The sequence below is a fragment of the Onychostruthus taczanowskii genome, unplaced genomic scaffold (genome assembly GCF_017590055.1).
Source record: "Onychostruthus taczanowskii isolate IOZ18803 unplaced genomic scaffold, ASM1759005v1 scaffold67, whole genome shotgun sequence".
Lineage (NCBI taxonomy): Eukaryota > Metazoa > Chordata > Aves > Passeriformes > Passeridae > Onychostruthus > Onychostruthus taczanowskii.
Window position 1 is genome coordinate 477639 of NW_024504455.1, and position 24289 is coordinate 501927.

At 40.6% G+C, this 24289-nt stretch overlaps 1 protein-coding gene across 1 annotated transcript in view; it reads left to right on the plus strand.

Annotated features, from left to right (window-relative positions):
• FCHSD2 (FCH and double SH3 domains 2) overlaps window positions 1–24289 on the plus strand; it is a 121082-nt gene that overhangs the window by 36422 nt on the left and 60371 nt on the right. The window lies entirely within an intron of this gene.

The following is a 24289-nucleotide window of genomic DNA, read 5'->3' on the forward strand; positions in this document are numbered from 1 at the left end:
AACATCAGTAAACACTCATTAGGGGAAAATCCAGTAGGTATAGTGCAGGAGCAGAACCTTAATATAGATTTACATTTTAATTTATAGATGTAAAGCATTCTTTTCAGTCACCAGAATTGTGTTGATGATGGCATAGAGTTATTCCTGCTATCCCTTGTTTAATGTTCAATATTACTCCATGTTTTCTGCTAGGCAGATATCCTGCCTGCTGCTCATTTCTCTAGCAATATACTCTTCACTGCCTTTTGCAGTTTAAAGTGTAGTTTGTCATATTTTCAGCAAAAATAAAAGCATATTTCATACTGGTTGCAAACAGAAACTAATTGAGTAGGAGGAAGCCTACAGATTTATGAAAAAACCATCTCAGCACTGGTTTTCTTAGCTCTGCTTGTGTCCAAATATGGCTCAGAGCTTTTTTTTTTACCTTCACAAGCCAGAAAGAGGTAATTTAAAAAAAATTAAAATACCAAGGGCTGGTTACATTTTTTGAGATGTGAAATTTGTGAGCTCCTGGGTTTCCTGGATTTATTTCTCTTTAAGATGCCAGATAGATCTGTGTTTGCTTTTTGATTGTCTATCCAAATAGGCTGGCAAAAAAATTGCATTTTTCCTATCACATGGGGTTTTCTCGTATTTATAGCAGCATCTTGAAAGATATTTTCTGTCTCATGTTGGCTTTCTGGTTTTGTGTTGAAATTTCTTTTTCCTCATAATTTATGTTCACCTAAGGTAGAGCAAAGCATCTCTGTGAATGCCCTCCAGTAAATCTGGTTGGGAGTGGAATTTGTAAGCAGGATTATTTTTGTTGTGTTCATAAAAGTGAATAATGCAGATAATACATTGCCTACCTTCTTAAAAAGAGTTTTCAATTATACAGCTATTACCAGGTGTAATGATGCTAGAATTGTTTATTTTTATATAACAATAATAACATAAGTTCTTAAATATAATAAAGGGGATGTGGAGAGTCACAAACAGCTGGAATACATCAAAATGTTTATTTTTTATTATTCTTGTAGCCTGCACGTTGCGTGTTAAACCTTTAGGAAGCGAAGTCCCCTCAATAACAAAACCTGGAAATGTGATCCAAGGTGCAAGCAGCTTCTGGGAACTCTCCTGCAAAAGGGTTTTGGTTGAGGGTTCCACCAAGAATTCTTAGAAATACCTTGAAGAAATGCTGAGATGTTGCTAAAACTACATCCTGTCACTTGTTTTTTCCCCTGCAAAGAGCTCTCTACTTGTTCCACAGGAAAAGAACAAAAAACATACGTAATATTGAATATATGTGGCAGAAATATATCTTCTTTTCCTCCAAATAACAAAGAATTTGGTGATCCTGGTGACTCCAAACACCCAATATTCCATGATGCAAGATTAAGAAATTATAATTTTTTACTTCAAAGCTGATTTCCTCTGTAGCAATAATTGCACACCAATAAATGGTAAAAAAATGTGGGGCCGGGGTGGGTGGGTTGTGTTTATTTTTTTAGCAGTGGGTCTTGTCATCAACTTGATGGTGACCTTCATGCTTGTACTCCTTAGTTTGTTAAAGCTTCTTTCTGGGGAAAAATCCATGAGAAAAAGGGTTTTTGCTGTGTGTTAGTAAATTGAGCTCCTGAATCTTTAAAAAAATCCACCCTCACACTACATATTTTGCAAGTTCATATGGCTTATCTACTGTTTTTGTTTGGGTTTTTCCCCTATGTGTGTCAGGCGCAAAGAAATGAGGCAAAGAACTTGTGAAGGAGAAATGCTGCAAAGAACCCTTGTGGGAAATAATTTCAGCTCCTAAAACGTGTGTTCTTCTCGGGAAGCCACAGAGCTGAAGCGAGGCTCAGCTTCCAAATGCAGATATTGAATGTCTCTAAATTTGAGTCATATCGTTAAAAATAAAATACTCTCTGCTCCACAAAAAATTCTTTTCACTCAGCAGTGGTAGTTTTCTCTCTGAGTTGTAAAATTCCACCAGCTCCAATCCTGCCGGCGTTGTGTATAAGGGGAATAAACAGATTTACTCTTTCAGGCACTTTCTGATGCTGTGTTTGACAGAGTCTCTCCCTGATTATTCTTGCAGTTTGTCCAGGTTCAGGAGCGTGAAATGTTTGCTGATTCATGGCAGGATTAGGACGTGCTGAGGAAGCACTGCTGGAATTTAGCCTTGCTGGGAGCAGGGATGTGGCCTGGCTGCCTGATGGAATCAGCCTGTGGGAATTCTGCTGTTATACATTCAGAACTTACGGGTATTTTATGTTGTTTTGTTTTTTTTTTTTTCTCACAGTATCTAAATCCTCACATTTAAAAAGCATTTTCCAGTAAAAATACTAGAACATCTGAGTGAGTGTGTGTCCAAGCCCATCCCATAATTCTGTCTGGTTTTATTTTCCTGAAAGCACAGTGGCAGCTCTTCTAGAGGAGTCACCTGTATTGGCTCTCCTTACTTTGCTCAGATTTGTGAGGTGGAAATTCACCTTTCTTCACCAGTTTTGGGGGAGAATCCTCAGGAATTCGTTTGGCTGCTGCACTGAGTCACCTGGCAAGTGGTTTTGTGGGATATAAATCCCACTTCACTCAGGTTATCAGGGAGGGCACTCATCATTTCTGAAATGTCAGGTGTTTAAATCCTTGACCAGAGGCTCCTGTTAAGTAAGATCAGAGATGTTTTTCCACCATTTAAAAAAGAACCAACCCAGCCTTGAAATAAAAAGAGCTTGTAAACTCTTTAGCCAGCCTTTATTATCCAAGAAACGTTTGTACCTTCCACGGGTGTGTGTCTGATTAGGATGTGTTTAATCAGCTCTCTTCTGAGTGCAGGACATGTCCTTTTAATGAAAGATCTTCTTTCTTTTGGAAATGGAGCTTCACCACAGGAACTGATGGATTATTGAGGTGTTAATGCTAAATTAATACTAAATAATTATTCAGGTACTCAGGGAGATCTTCCTCTCTGCTGAAGAAAGCACTTTGGTTTGCCAGCTGAGAAACTAAAATAAATAGCATTTGTACTGCATCAGTGTGCTCCATTGATTTGGGCTTTTTCTATCTCGACTTTTCAGTGTTTTTCCTCTCTAGCTGCACTGCCAGCTGTCTCCCCACTCCAAATTACACTGTCACCAGTTCTGTAAACACCAGAGAAAACCACTTTTATATTAAATTCCATTCCCTGCTGAAGTGGTCGATGGAGCTGGTAACCAAGTTACTAAAGAATCAAAAGCAGAGGAGCTTTTAATTAAATATAATTTGGCATGGTGCCCAGAAATCTCCCTGTCGTGGGAGTGGGGAATGACAAACCAAATGAAGAGCTGCCACTGCTGCCTTTCAGAGTGTCTGGAAGATGTATTTGCTTGGATGTGCAGATCCACTACCAAACAGCGATAAAAACAAAAACCCACAGAGCAGCTCCAGTGCCAAGGTGACCTTGTGCAAGTGGTTTTTGTGAGCTCAGGGCGAGTTGTGATCACGTTTCACAGGAAGCAGAAGAATGGCTTACAAACCAAAGTCCTGCATGGTTTTAGGCTGTTGTTTGAAGGTGAGCAGCAATTCAGAGCCGTGAATTGCCCCTCATTTACATCAATTCCACACGATGCCACATTATTTTGTAATTACCCCTGCTTGCATGTGGGCTCATTAAATCATTCATGGGCTGCTGCTTAGGTGGGATTCTGTCAGTGTGCTTTTAGGTAGTGTCTTTGTTTTTGTGATTCTTGATTTTTTTCAGAAAGCTTTGCCATAGGTGATTCAGTTTTTGGTCATCCCTCCCTTTTCTTGCCCACATAATGAATATCTCATGTTGATGGTTTCAGTGTTGTGATTTCAGGTACATCTTCCCTGCCTTTAGCCAGCACTGTATTTGTTTTTAACTTCTAAATCTGCCTTCCTGTCTTCCTTTCCCAAACAAATTAGATTCTCATTTGGAAAAGAGGGAGATGTCATCTCTCTCAGTGATGATTTTTTCATATTTCACATATGTTTTGATTCATCTTTGCCTCTATATTAGTGCCAGAATGTCTTTCTCAATTGTCAAAGTACTAAAATCCCTTATGTAGCAATGAAATTACTTGAACTGAGACTTCCTTCCAATATTTATGGAAATATTTGATACAGAGCATTTTTCTGTTTAATTTTTTACACTTAAACTCCTCGTTTGTGAAGCTCTAAAGCACCAAGCCCTTGTGTATTAACTTTCCACAAGGTTTTTAGTTCACTTCTCTCAATCTCTTGCCTATTTTGCCCTCAGTGATACTTCCCTGTGCCCCTGATTTCTGCAGCTGCCAGGTCACACCGAGCTCTGATTTACCCTGGTTATTGGGGGGTTTGTTTGTGTTCTAAGTGCTTCCAGGTAGGGAATGTTTCCTTCTGTGTTTGTACAGCGCTATGTAAATTTGCAACAATATCTAAATGTTTGCTAGCGACCCAGCCCTGTAGAAGTCAATAAGTCACATCAAGGCTGAGCTTCATGTGTTGCGTTCAGAAACACGGGGTTTATTTAAAGAAAATCAGAATTAAAAGAGGTTGGAGTGGAGAGATGAGCCCAGACTGCAAATTTGAAGCTTGCCCTGGGCTAAATAAAAGTTGTTTTAAAAAATTTATTATCTACCAATGCTGATTTAAATATGAATGCAGTTCACTTTGCTCGTGATTCTGTTTCAGATCTTTCTAAACCAGATTTCATTGGTTTTCCTTAGCAGAAATTTGCTCTTGATGTGTTTGCTTAAAACAAGACTTGAGAGAGCCCATCTGCACTCTCCAGGCTCTGTGTCAGCACTGGCTTCTTTTTGGCTTCAGGCATCCCTGTGAAGAGCATTTTCCTTTGCAAAACCATGGAATTTTAAACACACATTGGCCAGTGTGCAAAATACGGTACCAAATGAAGTTAGTTTTATTTTTTTTTGAGTGATCTATTTAATTTCCCCGCTTGATCTCAGTTTTAAAGCTTTATTCACATCTTTGTGTCTGGGATTAATTTGACTTGGCACGCTGCAGTGTCTCTGTCTCCCAGGAGCAGCTGATAATTTACAATGATTTTCTTTTTCCTCTTCTCCCTATGACTTGTACCAAAGATTTTTTCTCTGCAGAACTCTGGATAATATGCAAAGAGCAAAAATATTTTAAGAACGAATAACTGAGTTACCTGTGATGTTTGGAAACTCAAACATGGCTCAGCTTGTAATGAGTCCAAAACTGTTATTTACCAGAACATCTTTGCAGCAAAAAACCCTTTGAATAATGAATGGTGCCTCTATCTGTGTAGCTGTACAGAAAATACTGGGCTGGAGGCCTACAGTAAAACAAGGAGTTGACAAACGTGTGTTAATTATATCTAAATTAATCATATAATTCTGTGTGAGAGAAGGAGAAAATGTGTTTTCTTTTAGGTGTAATAATGATGCAAATAAGAGAAATCGACAATTCGAAACTGACTTTTGAAAGATAATTTGTTATAATTTTTTATTACTGCTTCCTTGTCTTGTTTTTTTAAGTGCCTATTAATTTTTGGAAAGGCAGAGGCTGATGTGAGTGCCTGTAAGAGCCTGTGTGTGACTGGGCTGGTGAACATGAGCTGGAGCCAGGACATGTCCCTGGCTGTGTAAATCACCAAGCGTCCTTTAATCACCACCTGCGTTTGCCAAGGATTTGCAAAGGAGGAGTGCGAGGAGCATCTGTGTGACCATAAAATCATGGAATGGTTTGGGACCTTAAAACTCATGGGCAGGGACACATTCCACCATCCCAGGTTGCTCCAAGCCCCTTCCAGCCTGGTCTGGAAGGATTCCAAGGATGGAGCAGCCACAATTTCAGGGTGTACACCCATTGATGTACCTGTGGGATGCTGGAGAAACCCAGTCCTGAGAGAGAAAGTGGAAGCAGCATTGGGGCATCTTGGTGATGGGATTTCTGGTCATGGTTATGGGAATTTTGGACAGCAAAAACGTCATGGGGAGAAGACTACTAAAGCAGGCTGGATTTGTTCCCCCTTCAGTGAACAGTATTGTCTCTGTCCTCCTATTTATATCCTAAATGCTTTTTGTCCTTCCATCAGTGTTGTGAATACCTGGAACAAAAGACCAGTAATAATTAGTTTCTAAAATCGAGTAAATGAAAGAGCAGAACTTTTAGTGAAGTCCAGTTATGTACCATCATATATTAAGCTGGTAGTGGTGTTCTCATATCCCAAAATCAATGGCATGCCCTGCAGGCATGTTTTAATTAAAATAGGAAATATGTATATTATTTTAGCCCTGCTAAAATAGTTAATTCTGAAGTTCCTGATGATTTTCCTGAACGAATATAAAGTTCAGTCTCTGGATAAACCCTGTCCTCTAAAGGCTGAGTGAATTGCACCTGACAGTGGACAAGGATTGGCAGTCCAGAGGGAGTTTGCAGTAAATCAGGGAATGTTCCTGGGGCTGTCGGAGGCTTCCTCTCTCCCAGAGTTACCTCCAGAGCTCGAGTGAGTGTTGGCAGCGGCAGAGCTGAGAGCAACCAAAAAAGTGTCAGGGATGAAGATCTACGATAAGCACAGATGGAAAGAGCCAGATACAGGAAAGAAAGCAAAGCAGCTGGGGGGTGGAATTCGGTCCCTGGTGAAAGAAGAAGTGAATGGTGAAGAGCTGTGGAACAGCATAAAAAATGAGATTATGGCAATGGCTGCTCAAGTTTTGTGTTACCAGGCCAAGACAAAGAAATAGAGGTGGGAAGTGCTAGAAATGGAAGTGGGGGAATTAAAAAAGAGACGGACCAGACAGTTGGTGTTGAAAATGGAAATACAGAAATGCCTGGCTGGGGTAAGAATGGTCAGAAGAGTGTGGAGAAAAACTGGGCTGTATGGCAAGGTAGGAGAAGTCTGAAGTGGAGCACTGGAATCAAAGATGTCAGTGCTGAAAGACAAATAATAATTGAAAACATAAACACAGAGGGTGAAAGATACTTGGAAGACTTAGGGAGTGCCCAGAAGCCAATAGGTAGGCTGATCCCAGAGGAGATTCCTGCAGGAAACAGGGAGAGAGAACAGCGGAGTTCAGCACTCAGTATCTTGGCAGAAAAAGGGGAAATCTGAATTCTGGGTGTCAGAAAAATCCTGGAGGAATTCCAGCCAGGCAGGAGACAGGATAACGGCTGTGTACATGTGATGAACACAGGAACAAGAGTCTCCACAATTTATTTGTAAATTCTGTTGAATGAGGAAAAGTGGCAACACTGTCAGGAGGAGGATTTGATTAAATCACTTTAAAGCAATGTCAGAAACTGCCCAAGAAATTCTTGTGAATTGAAGTTCAGTGTGAGGTTGTTGGGATCTGAATGGAAAAGAGGTGGTGATGGAAATGAAGCCAAATATCCATCAGCTGGGAAAACAAAGCATGTGGGCTTTGGAAACTTGCTTCAGGGGTTGGGGGATGTTGAGGTGAAGCAAAAAAGAGCATAAAAAAATTAGTTCTGAAACACTATACTAATAAAACATTAAAAAAAACAAGACAATTGCCTCCTATATAAACTTTTATCTTTACTGACTCAAATTACAGGACTGGAATAATGTGAAAACCTGTGAAGCAAAGGAGGTGTTGGTCTTTAAATGTAGATTATCCCTAACACTGCCCCTGTAGGTTCTACTCGGCCAACTTTGAGGCCCACTGTAAACTGGATGGGCATGTCCTTTTTTTGAGGAATAAGTGAAGATTTTAAATTTATTTCATTTTTATTTGAGCAAGGCTCAGGTGATAATTTCTTATTTTAGTCATCTGATACCGGCTGTAGAAACCTGGAATCAGAGTCCCAGACTGGAATGGGCTGGAAGGGACCTTGAAGCTCATCCTGTTCCACCCCCTGCCATGGACACCTTCCACTATCCCAGGCTGCTCCAAGCCCATCCTTGGACACTTCCAGGGATCCAGATTTCTTCAATAATAGTGAGAATAAAGAATTCAGCTGCAGAGCTGAATCTTCAACCTGTGCAAAAGTCAGTGCTAATGGCACAGGTTGTTCATCTGTGACAACTTCTGACCCATTAATGCTGCTCTGCATCTTTTCAGTACCTGGTGCTCTGTGGGAAGGGAAAGTCCTGCCCTTAGAATTATAATTAGTCATGCCTAACTTATAATTAATGAAGTTGGAAGCTGCTGGTTACTTGGATCACAGTCATTTGCCTGCGGTCTTTTTTGTGTCCTACTGAATCCTGGGGTTCAGTGGGACAGCAGAAGAGCTGGGTTATTATCTACGTGAGTACTTAGGTGGAAAATTGATACTTGGGAGAGGTGAAAAGCATTTGAGGTAAAAATGGGTGATTCAAGCCATGGGCTTTCAAGGGCTGTGCTTGAAATATAAAAAACATTCTAGTGGTTTTTAAGGATAAATTTTACAAATTTTAGTAAAGTATGTTAAAATAAATAATCCTGGAGGACTGAAATGGAGCAAATTCATTGTCTTAGATTCCACATTGGTACTTTATTGATTCTGTGACCAAGATGTGGAATTGGAAAGAACTCAACCAGAATCCAGGCTCCCAGATTAAGCAGATGACGTCCTGCCCATCTTCCCCAAACTTCCCGCTTGTGGCAGCGCTCCCTCTGGAGCTCTGCCTTCCAGCTGAAGGAGAGCTGCCGTCGCTCAGCTGCTTTGTCCCGTGGCAGAACACAAGGAAAGTGTCCGATAGGATGAAGAATACATTTCCTGGGCTCTGAACTCGGGCTCTGACCCCTGCTAGCCGCGCTCCAGTAGGATCATTCCAGGCATCTCCCAGCTCGGCCAGGGGATGTGTTGCTATCTTCCGTTCACATTCCCTCCCTTCTTTCTCTTGGTTTGTTTTCCACATGACTGGGAAACAATTGCTTCTTCCACATGGAGCCCTTCTCCCATTCCTGGGAAAATAGCAGGGAATGGGGAGCATTTGCATAATCGTCTTTAGTGCTATTGTGGGCGGGCTTTGGATGCCGGCACGGAGTTGCAGACTGGCCACCTGTCCAGAACAAATGAACTTAGCTTTTGTATAACGTTATCTGGTTTTCCACAGTGTTATTTTTGTGTAATGAATAACTCGATTAAAATATTATAAAACCCCATCATTCAGTAAATGTTTGTGTTGGGTTTAAATCCCCCCTCGCAGGGGTGGGGAGGGGGACAGAGTTTCCTCTTCCTCTGTTAGCACAACTATATTTTCAAGCTGCCTCTGATATAGTTTTATAACTGCCTTTGTGAAATTATCCTCATGAATATTAATTAGGGGTGTGGGAAGAAAAAAAAAAAACAACCCCAAACGTCAAAATGATTTGCATTCATCCTTGTATAAATGATAAATTAAGTGTTGTCTAATGTTTTCTAATGGTCCATTTCACCTATGTAAAACAATTAATTAAACAGTTGGCCTCTTAGGGAAGGAAGAAGAGGAGGGTGCTGAGGACACCACCCCTGCCAGGGCTGCAGCACGAGAATTAAGCCTGTTCACTGTTCACATACGTGACTTTTGCATGTCTCTGTGTTAGTCTTTGGTCTCTTGGACTCCTGAAATCATAAAAAAACTAATTCTAAAGGATAAAAAAGAGACAGTGTGTTCCTGTGTGCAGGTTTGGGGCTTTTGCCAGCCAAGGTGTGGAAAGGACAGACTCTGGGTGCCACATTTTATTGCACCTCACCTTTGCCCCACGACTGAGTTTCGATTGCTGCGTTATGAGAAGGCAAAACAAACCCTTCCATACTTTCTGTTGGCCATAAATAACTTGTGGAGCTTAACCTGGACAGCGAGATTTCCATATTGCCCATTTTACTTTCATATTTGTATCTGTTATTGCCCATAGTAAAAAAACAACTGGCCGAAGTTCAGCCAAGTAAGCACCACTAAATTATGACCCAGAAGGACATGGGTTTATTTTTCCCCTACATTTTTCTTTCCCAAAGCAGTTAAAGGTAAGAGCTGCATTGACCCAAAGCACATTATTATTATTATTTTGTCTGTGCTCTTGAGCCCTTTCTCCACTCAGTGGCCGTGGCATTGCTGTTTTTCTGTCTGGTGGCAGCGGATAAGAGGAGGGGAGTTTCTGTCAGTCAGCAATTGCAATTCCATTCCTGACACAAGAACATCCACCACGGACACTGTCCTACCTTGTTTGGCTTCTGGCTCATTCCTGATGCATGTGTCCCATGGATTGGGTCCAGAGCTCCTCCTGCTCTTTTATTTCCCTCAGTTGGAACTCACTTGGAAATGCTTCTGGTGAGCATTGTAGGTTACTGTGATTGATTTACGTGTCAGTGGTATCAGCTTTGGAATATTACTGGAAGGAATTATTATGGAGTTTGGTCTGGAGCTGCTCAGGAAGAGGTTGATGTGTCCCTCGTGTAGCTGTCAGTCAGCAGTGTTGGTTTAAAACAAGCTTGGAATATCTGCCAAAGGATCTGCCGCAGATCCTTTGCCGAGGGAGAACATTAAAATCAGGCAGTTGTGTTTTGCTGGAATGAAATAAAATGTCGTTATAGGCAGCAAGGAATAAATATTGAAAGTCTGTAAATTAAGAAGTTTAAAGCCAAATCTTCCTGCTTCAACAATTAAAATTTGCTGATCCTTTTTCATTTTGTGTGAAGGGATGATTTGTACATGTATTTGATAAAAATATGAGTGCTGTTACTATAACCCAGTTAAAAAACTGTTTTGTTTGATTTGCTACCCCTGCTATGGTTTGTAAACCCTGAGCCATTAAAGGTGTGTTTTCTCTACCTGAAATGTGGTGTTTTAAAACCCAACAAACCAGTGAATTGGAAAATGGGGGCACGTTGATGAACTGGAAATATTTTTTAATCTTTTGCTGATCTTTTTCCTGCTTTTCTTATCTCTTCTGTAATAACTGGGAATTGATTTCACATTTTATGCCCTCACCCACTGAGTAAAGACCTGGAAGTTGCCTAAATCGTAGCCCAAATTTCAGATTTACAGCCATGGATCAACACAGTGTTTACAGGAGCAGTTCTCCAGATATGACTGAATTTGGAGGATTGGAAGTCGGGCTGTCGAGTGCAATCCGATCCCTTTCGCCATTACTTATTGATGAGGTTCCCTAGGCTTTCCAGTTGTCAGCTTGCTGATGGAGCTCCAAGATTTAGGATGTTATGTGGGTATGGGAATCTCACTCTTTGTTTTCTGATTAGGAGCCTGACCTCTGGTACCTCATTTTAACATTAGAGCGAACTCTGGTGAATAATGGTCTGTGTTGAAAGTGCATCCAGCTGGAATTGCGTCTTGGGATGGGGGTAGGGGGGACTGGAATCTTTGGATGCCATCATGAAGCAATTAGACAAGCTACTTAATAATTTATAGCTTGCTGTCTTAAGGGTTGTAAGCGTTTTGAGTGAAGAGGGTTTTGTTTAACCTTTCAGGGCTCACCGTGAGGCCGAGATTGAGCTTAGAAATTATTTTCCTTTGAAGAGTGGCAGAGAATCCAGAGCCAGATGACTCTGTCATCTATTAATTAATGCTTTGTCTTGCTACCTGAATATAAGAGTTTGCTCAGCTCTCTTAGGGCTTCAGTGTGTTGTGAATAGAGAAAAACCTTCGGGAAGCAGAAAGCGAACAACAGGGTTTTTTTTGCAAATCTTGTTGTTCTTAAATTATTTTTTGTTGAATTTGGTTATGACTTAGTGACATTTTTTGTGTTCTTTCACCTTAAATATTAAATATAATATTTAAAAGAAATAGAATATTTCCTGGGGAAGATATAATGCTGGGGAAGGGAAGAAAACAATTGCATATCTACTAGATTTCAGTAATTCTGGTATTCTTGGTGTTTATATGAGTGACTTAAGAATTATACAGACACCTTCCGGTGAAACAACTAGTAATTTAGCTTTTAATGAAATTGTGATTTGTTCAATCTTTGGTATATCAGAGGAAGAAAAGCCCACCTGGGTTTTCAGATGCAGAAGAATGAGGGGCTCCACTTGCCTGGAGATGTACAAAGGCCAAGAACCAGAAATAAAGTGCAAAACACTGTAGGGACTGACTCCACTGGCTCTTCTAGAAATGTTACAAAATTATATAGTTAGGAGAGATTTCTAATGATAGTCTGTCAAGCATTTGTCTGGAGAAGAAAATGCTTGTTAAATATGTTGCTGATATTCTTGGATGTGACTATTTCACCTCCTGTCAATGTGCAGCTGCTTCAGATATATAAATAAATATATTCATATATACTTAAATATAATAAATATATACATACAGATACTGGGAGATATTTTGGATGGCCAGATTCAATAGCTGGGTTTTTTTGGCTTACTCCCATTGTTGTAAGGATATTATCCAGGGTTTAGACCTGTTTTTGCTTTATACTGCTTTAAGTTCAAGTCTGAAGAGTGGCACAGTTTCCTGAATTACAGGGTGGATTCATTTTTCTCTATATTATTCTGTGTGTTCCCTTTTTGCCATCAAACTCATCTGTTTTTCCAAGGACTCTTCACTTTGGGGGAGTTTCATTACACAGCATCTCTTGCAACATGAGTGTTAAATGTCATTTTTTTCTCCTAAAACCTTTCTGCCTTCCCACTTTATTTCTCCCTGCTCCCCCTGTGCGTGTGCTTAACAGAACCCTTTGGATAATACTAGTTCTAATTTAAGGACTGGAAGTTTTCCCCTTCCCTCCAGCTCATCTGCTTCATTTTTAATAGGAATAACTTGTGGTTTTCTTGTGCAGGGCTATTTCTGTTGGAATAACCTTGTAGTTGCTGATACTTATCCATGGAAGTTGTGGAATTTTTTTTCCCTTGTATTTTTTAGGATCCAAAGATTAAAAATATTATCTGCTGATCTCTGCACAGTGGAAGCTGCTGCTTGATACAAAATAGGAATTCTCAGTACTCATCAGGGCTTGACTTTGGATGCTTTACACTTGATGTACAGCGGGGTGAAATAGAGCAGTTTTGTGGAGCTGCTGTGTAATCTGGGATTAAATAAAGGTGCTGGTGTGCTGAGATCAGCGTGGTGGGGACTGACGTGGTCTCATCCCCTCCTGGGCTCACTTCATTTGCATTATGTTAATCCTTGCTTGGCATTTTTTTGCCTCAGACTCGAGTTGTTGTTGCCGTACTTGATTTTGGGAGGTTTTGGTCTCTGTCCTTCTGCCTGGCCTGATGTTACAGAGTGCTGACCATACCCAGGGCACTGGTGCTCCCAGAAACCAGAGCAGAAGAATCTGCTGCAGTCTGCATTTATCTCGTTTAATTTGCTGATCTGGAACTGTAATGGAGAGCTTCCATTTATCAGCGTAGCAAAACCTTGTTCTAAACAAGCTGGACAAAACCACCCGAGGTGTTGTCTCTTAACATTTGTGTGTGAAATACAAACCTGTTTCCAAGGAACTCATTTCAGCCCTGTTCTTGGCTAGTTTTATGTTAAAATGTATTTGTTAGCAGCACGGACTTTGAATTTCAGGCTTCTCTGGTTTATTTTATTAATATACAAATAAACTTGTGGCTCAAGAGCTTCTCTCGTAAATATCAGTAAATAAACAAATTAAAGATTGCCTTTGCTGTTTTAAGGATAAGAACCCAAAGAAATTTGGTCCAAATAATCTTTGTTTGCTAGGATTTGAGCCTTTGCTTTTTTAAGGATAACCCAAGCAAATTGGTCCAAATAATCCTAGTTTGTTAGGACTTCAGTCTTCCTTTTTTTTTTTCCCCTCCCTTGTTTTGGGACCTGCCCTGGAAGCGGTTTGGGAATTTTCCAATTTTGAAACTAGAACAGGAGGACATTTCCTATCCCTGGTGAGAAATCAGCCCACAATCCATTCAGAAAAACTACCAAGGCACCAATCTGAGGCGATGGCAGAGATTTTTGTGCCTCGCCTCCCCACTCGCCCTCCTTCAGAACACCCCTGCGCCGCTCCGTGCCTTCGTTTGCAGCGCCACAGAGCTCCCCACAAACCCCACTCGAGCTGGGAGGGTTCAGACACGAGGTGGGGGAAGGCAGAAGATGCCCAGCTCGGAGGAAACGTGCCATATGCTTCCCAGTGCCGAGCTGCCAAGCTCAAGCCCTTGCCTATTGTGTCGGCGCGGTGCAGACCAGATGGTTCCTTTCCCCCGGCACTGCCTTTTCTCCCTGGTTCTGTTTGTCTGATAACACCAATTCCAGGAGTTGCACGTGGGAAATAATGCATAAACATCTAAAAAATAATGTATAAACCTCTAAAAAAAAACGTCCTCTGGGTGGACCTGTGCTTAGCCAGCGTTGAGCCTGAATTAATGCATGTTTTCCTTTCCTTCTCTGTCTGTGTTTTCTATTGATGTGATGATTTTTTGTTTTTCTGAACTGTTGCTGTTAAATTCTTTCTTAACTGAGCAGGAAGAAATTTCTTTTTCTTTTTTTTTTTTTTTCATGTGAACAAAGTCAAACTGAGTTGGACTCTGATGTTCTTGGCAGCTCTTGTAGAGTTGGCTTGCCTTCTGACTTCAGAGAAAAATTGCTTTCTAATAGACTGTTTTTCCCCTTAGTGAGTGCTTTGGCACCTGTATCCTGAGTTGTGGAAGGGTTTCTTTTTTTCTACAGATGTTTGAACATGAACACAGCCTTTAACATCATTGTCTTACTGCTGCCAGCTTTTCTGTCCTGTTGAAAATAGAGATTTTTTTCTAAAAAATAATATCCTTGATTTAAAGTACTACCATACTGTAAACCAGCAAATTTATTCTATAAAATGCTATTAAAGACACTTTAAGATGGATAAAATATTACTTAAAATTTTGTATTGTTTGCATAACTGTGTTCTACAGCCTTAAATTTTGCTTTCAATCTCTGCTATTGTTTGATTTATAAAAGACAAAACAAAACCATGACAAATCCCTGGAAATACAAGGCAATACTTTAAAGGTTCAGCTAAAGGAATGAGGATGTCACATCCTGTGTCCTGTAGGATATATGAGGTATTAAGGAATGTGCTGTGCACTAGGCAATTTTGTTGTTAAGTTATTACTTCAGGGTTAATGTGGAGTCTTGGAAAAGTGGGAAATTTTCTGTGGTAAATTAAGGGAATTACAAAGGCTGTGATCCCTGGGAGTCACTGCTGCTTGTGGGAAGCTGGATGTGAGCTTTGGAGCCCCCTTGCCTGGGAATGTTGGTGTCAGTGATCTCCCCTAGACCCAGTTTAATTATTAATGGTGGCTCTGATGTGCCACATTCACCTGGGATCTTCTCATGGCAACCTTCGTGTGGCTTCCCTGCTACTGTGGGCACTGTTTACTTTTTCCTGTAGAAAAAAAGCTTTCGAAGAGTTTTAGGATTTTCAAGGCTCTGAAATGGATTTGTTTTAATGACTTCTTTCCAAAAAAAAAAAAAAAAAACAAAACCCAAAACCAAACCAAACAGAATCCAAACCAAATTCTGTTCCCTGTGCTGGCACTGCTGAGGCATCTCCAGTCCTGGGGACACTTTTGGGCCCCTCAGGACAGGAAGGACATGGAGGGGCTGGAGGGTGTCCAGGGCAGGGAGCAGAGATGGGCAAGGGTCTGGAAAGGCTGAGGGAGCTGGGAAGGGGCTCAGCCTGGAGAAAAGGGGGATCAGGGGGGACCTTGTGGCTCTGCACAACTCCTGACAGGAGGGGACAGCCGGGGGGGAACAGGGACAGAAGGAGAGGGAATGGCTTCAAATTTCTCCTGAAATTTTTTGACGTTACCCCTTTCTTCTGTATTTCCATGCAGGACACGATCCCATCCCATTTTTTATGCTCTTCTATGAATAGGTATTCTTCCTAAAAAACACTTAGCTGGAATTCCCCTCACCCAGTAATAAATAATTTCTTCTTCTTTTTCTCCACTGAAGTGATGAGTTCTCCAGTCCCTGTTCCTGCATCAAGTCTCAAACTTTACACCAGAAGAATAACGTGGCTTTGGTGTCTGCTGCCTTAGAATGATGAAAGTGTTGTTAGCTACAACTGTGTTCTTACTTTGCTCCTCCCTAAGCTGCCTGATCAATCCAGCTGTTTCATGTAGGAAGTCCAAACCTTTGTTTTCCATAACTGGATGGTGGTGCCAAAATTCCTTGGCGGATGGAAGCATGCACACTTGTCTCCCTGATTTCCAGGGAGCTCTTGGGTTGTTTGTGCAGCTGGAAGAGTTGTCCAGCCAAGGTGAATCATCTTCATTTGTTTTTCAGAAATTTAGTTCTCTTTTCTTCTACCCTTAGCATTTGTAACTCTACTTTTAGTGCAGATTTAGGGGTTCAGAACACACCCAGACTGTCAGGTGAGGGATTAAATTCCCTGGCTGTTTTAGAGTTTGTGCTGCTTTTAATTATTTTACTGATCTGAGCATAACTAGGTGAGCAGTGGCAAACCTTTCCTCATGAAGTCATGGAATGGGTTCGGTTGGAAGGGACTTTGAAGCTCACTGGCATCAAGGACAAGTTTCTTGGAGAAAATGGAATGGCTGAAATCTTTGCTGCTGGTTGTGGGGCAAGTTGAGGCATCGTGGGGCTGTGGTGGGAACAGTGACGCTTGGAATATGTGGCTGCAGCATCCCAGAATTTCTTTTCCATGCCAATATGTTTTCCCCGAGATACTTTAGGAAAAGAAAAGGAATCTTGAGGACTTTGCTAATTAGTCTCAAACTACATAAGTTTATGAAGCTGTAGAAACTGACTCCTGTGCATAATTTTTATTATCATCTTCTGTTAAAGGGGTTGATTTCAGCAGGGCTTAAAGTAGACCTGTAGGGGTTAGTGTTGAACAGAACGGACAGAAATATGAATTTAAAAATTATTTAATTAGTAAGTAGTGAATTCTGAATAGTGGTGATGCTTTCAGAGCAAAATTTGTTCATGTAAACTTTGCCAGACAGACAAAATGTACTGAACTCCTTAAAAATATGGCATTGAATTTTCAGGCTGATTTTTGGGTTTTTTACCTCATATTATGATGTACACAATTAAATTTATGCCAAAACCTGACTTAATTGCAGGTTCCATATTCCAAAGATAGACCAAGCTCAGAAGCTAATTACCAAATTCAAAATTAATTTTAAAATTTCAGCATGATAAACTTGAGAGTAGTAACACTTCCACTGTTACAAACTGATCAATAAATATTATGTGAAGCACAACTGATTTCAGAGTTATCTGCCAGATGTTTTAGGGTGAGAAAAAAGTCAGCTTTGTGCTCCATGGAGTGGGAGCTGTGTTAGTGCTTTGTAATCATGTGAACCTTTAATTAAGAAGTTCCCACAGAATAGGAAATGCTGACCTGCCGGAGACACTTCCAGGGAATAACACAGAGCAGCTTCAGTGGCAGCACTGTGGAGAATGAAACAAATTCAGAAAGATTTCTCTCAAAATAGTAAATATTTAGAAATGGAATCCTCCTAAATGGCATTATTAAAAAAAAAAAAAAAAAAAAAAAAAAAAAAAACCTTACACATGCTGTAGTTTATTAATTATGGTTTGTTGTTACGGTCAGTGCCAAATCCTGCAGCGAGGATGGGAGAACCACAATGATGCAGCCACGACTTGTTGGTCTTAAATACAACTTTCTGTAGGTGTTTGAAACAAGACAGAGAGGTCACTCAGCATTCCTGGTTTACTCTCACTTTCCCTTTGTAGCTCTTCCAGTGCTTCCCTGCTTTTCACCTAGTTCAAACGTTTGGAGCTGGTTCCCTGAGGCAAGTGAACTGGTTAATATGGATTTGTAATCCATGGTTCTGGCTTTGCTTAGGAGATCCCACCCTGATCCTTCTGTTTAGTAGAGCAGTGGCTGCGCAGTGTTGTCCATCCAAAAAATGCTGTGGAAGATGAGGTTTTTGCCATCCTTCATCGGCCACCCGAGATCTGAATTACAGGACGTTTTGGAAATCATTGCTGCACACCTCACGCGTTACAAAACTGGGAAGTGACTGGTTTTGGTCTCACTCAGCAAAACAGAACTTGTGGAGGTAATTATGGGGAAGGTGAGAATTTGAGAAACTACCCTTTTTTTTTAGTTCTAACTGGGGCTTTCCAGTTAGAACTGAAGGCTCCACGTCATGATCCTGTTGTCTGTCTTTCTGTCCACCAACACTGAGCTTCCATTGGGTGGGGGGAAAGGGAAAAGCAGCATTCCAGGAGTACTTAGAGTCAGTTTGGTGCTTGTTGAAAGTGATATTTCTTAGCAGCTCAAACAGAGAAGAAAAAACCCCTGTACCCGACAGCAGCACAGGTTAAAACCCCACAGAAATTCCTTCAGACTAACATTCAAGGGATGCTTCTGGCTGGGATCCCTGGAACCAGCAGGAAATGATGGTGAGGAGGTGACAGCCATGTCCCCATGTCCTGCTTCAGCTGAGGTGTGAGACAGAGGAAGGATGTGGCATTGGTGTCCCCGCGGTGGTTCCTCTTCGGAGGGAATGGCAGAAGTGCTGCTGTGCCATCTCGGCGGGATTTGGGTGGCATTTTGTATTTGTGTCCTGAGAAACTTCACTTTGAATTCATGCTGGCAATCAGACCTGTACATGGAGGAAAAAGGTTGTTTGTCACAACTTCACTCTTTTCAGTCTTTTAATTTCAGGGAGGGATCTTAAAAACCACCTCATCCCAACCCCCTGCCATGGGCAGGGACACCTCCTACTATCCCAGGTTGTCCAGCCTGGCCTTCGACTCTTCCAGTGATCCAGGGGCAGCCACAGCTGCTCTGGGCACCCTGTGCCAGGGCCTCCCTGCCCTCACAACCAGGAATTCCTTCCCAAAATCCCATCTGTCCCTGCCCTACCCACAGGGAACCAGTCCCTGTGTCCTACAATTGCCCTGACCCACGTGCAGGACCTTGCACTTGGCCTTGTGGAACATCATGAATTTCCCTATTTTTAAGCTTTAGATCTGTCTAAAGATCAAGGTCCAAAGTTGTTAAAAGTTTACCTAAAAGTCAAAAATTAACTCAGCCAAAAATGACATGGTCTAGTGCAGTAGGGTGGAAAAGAAATCTGGTTTATAAGGAGCAGTGTAAAGCAGTGGTTCCCCATCTGAAATGTGATCCAGGACTTTGGTTTATCTATTAGGAATGGGATTTGCTCAGGAAGCACAGACTTCTGAACCAAAAGACAAACAAACTCCTTCTCCAGAGCTGCTAATGTGCCTTTGGCTCCAGGGAGAAGTGATGTGGTGGAAACCTCCTGATATCTTGTAATACAGCCTGAGGCTCTGCCCCTTCCTGAGGTTTTCTGACAGTTTCTTAGGGACTTAAAGAAAGCCAACTCTGAAAAAGAACTCTGAGTTTATGTAGAACAGCTTCACAATCTAGGAAAAAGTTATTTCAAGTATAAGAAAGAATAATTTTAGATGGTTTAAACAGGAGCTCCTTGTATTTTGAAGAGTAAAATCAATCGTCAGCCGTTTTCCAACTTTCACGCTCAGAGATGGGGGGAATTTTACTCAGATTTCTTCACTGGGTGCCTGGAAAGCTGGGGGATTTTTATTTGCTTGGATAAATGTACTTCCTCAGGGGTTGTAGAGCTAAAAATTCTGAGAAGAGAGTCCCTAAACTTCAGGCTGCCTGAAATACACTCACTGGATAAATACTGGATGGTGCAATAAGAACTTCAACACAGACATTTTTAAAGGAGTCATTTAGCAAAAGGCCTTCAAAATAACCTGGAATGTTTCCAAATAGCAACATATCCTTAGTGTAGCAATTTAAAATATGTAATTTAGAAAGTGAAAATAATTTCTCCACATGAATACTGAGCTTGGTTGGTGTAACTGGATTTATTCTGCTCAGAGTTGGAAGTATCTGTGATTAAATGAGATAGACATGGTGCCACATCATGGAGATTACAATTAATTTTTCTTGATGCCTGAAATGTTAAAATTTGGAAACCAAAGACAGGAGAATTCAGAGAAAAAGCAGTTGGAAGCTTAGTGAAGTATGGTTTTATTACTTAAAATCTGTAAGGGTATTCATAATAAGGGAGACTCATTTATAAAGAGAAACTTCCAACACTGGTTTTGTGCCAAGTAGTACAGAATATGAATCCCTAGGTTACGTGTGGATCCTGGCCTGATGAAAGGTCAGGAATATAATAGGTTAGAGGACATTTTGATGAATAAATCTGAATTGGCTCTAGGTGTAGTCAGCTTGGCTGCAGTGGATTTATTCTCTGATAATTTCCTGTCTTAGCCCTGTGGGTGTTGTTTTTGAAACTGTGAAACCTTTGGAAAAAAGGGACAAATTAGTGCCAGGGTTTTTTTTTTTTTTTTTTTTTTTTTTTTTCCTAAAAGGAGGGCTGAGAGAGGAAAAGTTAAATTATTTCTCATTCAGATTGTTTTGGAGAGAATTAAGATGCTGCAAATGAAGCAACAGTTTTAACAAATGAACAAAGTGGATGAGAAGAGCTTTGACGTTTCCTTTGCTAAACCTGATTGCAGGAGTGCCTGAGGTGATGTTTAACTGATGAATTTTTTAGGTTCCCACTTTGTTTTCTTTGCTTTCTTGTCATGCTTCAGATATCTGAAAATAAAAAGAGAAATGAAGCAGCTTGGAACAAAATTGTGAATGAGTGAATAAATGAATGAATGAAACTCGATATTTTCTTGGAGTCATCTGATAGTGGGAAGGAAAATCCCATCTTGAGGAAGGAGAAGCAGCATGGTTAGGGATGCAGCTTCACCTTAAATAACCAGCCTTTCCTAACATTTCCAGGGAATTTTGCAATTGATGCTGCAGGCACAGGGGAACCTCTTTGACCTCTCATTAACCACGTTAAAGGCAGTGCAGGCCACCAGTCAGGGCACCTTTGGGAAGGGTCGGGATGCACTGGAGAAGCCCATGTGCTGCCTGTTCCAGGCATTATTTTCATTTTCATTTGGCCATGGAGCTGCTGCCTAAGGCCCTGTGTGAGCTCCCAGCCCAGGAATTGTGTCTGGCAGAGCTTGTGATGCCAGTGGAGCCACGTCACATCCCGCCTGGAATCCCTGCCTGGAATCCCTGCCTGAGTTCCCTTCATTCTCATTGAAATATTTTACCTAGCTCTGGTAAATAAAAGATCATTTGAAATAATCCTGTCCCAGACTTTAGTACTGACACTGAATGGTTCTGCTGGATTCAAGAACCAGAGTTCTCACCTCACAGGCTGTTTTGCATTTTCTGCTCCTTTCTCCCTGTCCAAATATTTCCAAGAGATTGGTAAAGGTGCAAAATCTCTTCCACGTTACTTCTGAAGCTTGTGATGCAAACATCTGTGTGACTGACAAAGCTCCCTCCTGAATTTTTGGCCCCAGGTAGCTGTGTTTGAGTGAGTCAGGCTCCCTGAGCTCGCTGAAGTGGGGTCAGATCTCGCTGGCTTGAGAAGAAAAGCTGAGGGCACTGGGGAAGTCCTGAAATTTCTTGGTTTGGATACACCTCGTTTCTTTGTTTGTGTAGTAGGAGCATTCTTCAAAGTGCAAACATTCTGCATTTTGGTTGTGTGGGGTTTTTTTGCCCTCTATTTTTTTGGAGGAGTCTCTGTGTGTGACAATTCCCCTTCATCCTCAGCCAGTCCTCACACGTTGCTTCATTCGTGTCACGGAATATTCTGAGCTGGAAGGGACCCACAAGGATCATCAGAGAATGGCCCATAGTCTTGCTCAAATATGGGTTCAAAAATATCCATCAAAGGCTGTTTTTACAGTGGCAGGAGAGTCTTGGTGTAGCTGTCAAATTTATTTTGGAAGAACCAGCAGTACTGAAATAAAACAGAATTTTCCACAGTGCCTGCACCTCACAAGAATGACAAAATACAACATTCTTAATGCTTTTTTTCCCATTTAAAGATAAAATACAGCAAAGCTCTTTTGCACATAAGCAATGGGTGGGTCTGATAATAAGAATTAATACATAATAAAACTGTGACTTTTCCTAGCTGCTAATGGAGAGTGTTAATTTGCAGCTGTTGATTCGTAAAAGTGCCTTCCACACTTCCATGAAGTCAGTTTAATTGGGAGTAACCTTGCTTTTCCCAGAGAAGAAGCAAAGTAAAGAGAGATACTGAAGCCTCTCTGTTGTGGAGTGTTTGCCTGCCAGAAGAGGACTCAGCAAACAAAATAATGAAAAAATGAAATAATCATGTCAGAGTGACAAAGAGAAGAGATCAAAATGATGCAAGATACCGAAACCACCTAAATGAAAAGCAGCCCTGAATTTGGCTGCCTGATAGTCCCAAAACTCAGTGTTACATCAGCTGTGTCTGTCATGCTTTCTGCTATCAATGATAGGTTTTTTGGGCACCTGCTGTCATCAGCACCTTCAGTTATTATTACAGATAAAACCCTTACAACTGCCTTGGAAGGTATCGTTAATATGACTTTTAAAAAAAAACTTCTAACAATGATCTTTTAATTTGGGTCATCTCCCTCTTTCCTTTTCTAATGGTGATCCCTTTTTGTAAGTATTAAGCAAATATTTTTAAATTTTTTTCCTCCCCCATATCTGCCACAACTGGCGTTATTAGATAATATCAATAAATAGACTTGAGGTGTGAGGTCTGGTGATGGAAAACATCAAATAGGAGCTGCAGCCCTGGGAAATACAAATCTGAGTGTATGTGGAATTGTGCTGATTTTTTCATGGATGCCAGAGCTCCAGGAGTGTTTGGACAACACTCAGGGTGGGATTGTTGGACTGTGCAGGGCCAGGAGTTGGATTTTGTGATCCTGTGGGTCCCTTCCAGCTCAGGATATTCCATGATTATTTTATCCTCCCTATTATCTTCATTTTTTTTTTTTTTTTTGCGTGGTTCTTTTGCTGAGCTTGTTCAGTTTGGAAATAAACAGTTAATCCCGCTGGGTTTATGGTTTATTTGCTGACATCAGTGATAGGATTTCTTTGGGCAAAAAATAGCTTTATTTATCCCTCTTGTGACTTTTGTTACATCTTAATTTGGGCAGAGATTGTCCTCAGCTGCCAGCGAGCTTTTTTTCCTGTTTCTGAATGTTTGTTCAGCATCTTGAAGCAGATCTTGTAGTGGAGTCTGAAGAAGAAAGGGTGGAAACATGGAATTAGCACCAGGTGGAGGCATCTCATAAAGCTCCAAATCCCATCACAAATCGCCCTGCCAGGGTTAAAGGAAATGCTATTTTTCCTTTTATCCGAGATTTTTTAACAGCTACCTAATGGAATTTGCTTTTTTTTTTTTTTTTTTTTTTTTTTAATATGAGGGAGCATGACTGTGCTACTAGTGATCTATTAGCAACATTTAATTTTTCTGTGTGAACACATTGATCAAATCATAGCTTGGTGATGAATTTCTACCACTGTGTGGGCTGTGAGACATTAATAAAATCTTGTGCTGTTTGAGCTACTTGTGATATTTTTTCTAGGGGTCATTCAAAGGTTGTTGCATCTTAAACATGGTATGGAAAGTGTCAATAAATGACACTGGGCAAAGATGTCTCACCCCAGGCTCTTCCTCAGGACTGCTCTTCCAAAATACTCCTGGGGTGTTGATTTTTAGCTGGAGAGGGAATTTTCACCCAGGTCTGCACTTCTTTGCTGTGTAGACTAACATGCAAAAGCTGGAGGTGTTTTTGTGGTGATGGTTTAGGTTGCAAAGGGTCTTCAAGGACTGCGAGTCCAGCTGTTGTTCCACCACCAACCCATGTCCCCAAAATGGGATATGCATTGACGTATTGAGGGAAATGGGATATGTATTGACATATTGAGGAAAATGAAATATATATATTGATATATTGAGGAAAATTGTATATATTGATATATTGAGGAAAATGAAATATATATTGATATATAGAGGAAAATTGTATATATTGATATATTGAGGAAAATGGGATATATATTAAGATATTGAGCAAAATGGGATATGTATTGATATATCGAGGAAAATGGGATATATATTGATATATTGAGGAAGATGGGATATATATTGAGGAAAATGGGATATATACTGATATATTGAGGAAAATTGGATATATATGGATGTATTGAGGAAAATGAGCTGTATATTGATATATTGAGGAAATTGGGATATATATTGAGGAAAATGGGATATATATTGATATATTGAGGAAAATGGGATATATATTGAGGAAAATGGGATATATATGGATATATTGAGGAAAATGGGATATATATTGATATATTGAGGAAAATGGGATATATATTGAGGAAAATGGGATATATATGGATATATTGAGGAAAATGGGATATATATTGATATATTGAGGAAAATGGGATATATATTGATATATTGAGGAAAATTGGATATATATGGATGTATTGAGGAAAATGAGATGTATATTGATATATTGAGGAAAATGGGATATATATTGAAAAAAAATGGGATCTATATGGATATACTGAGGACAATTAAATATATA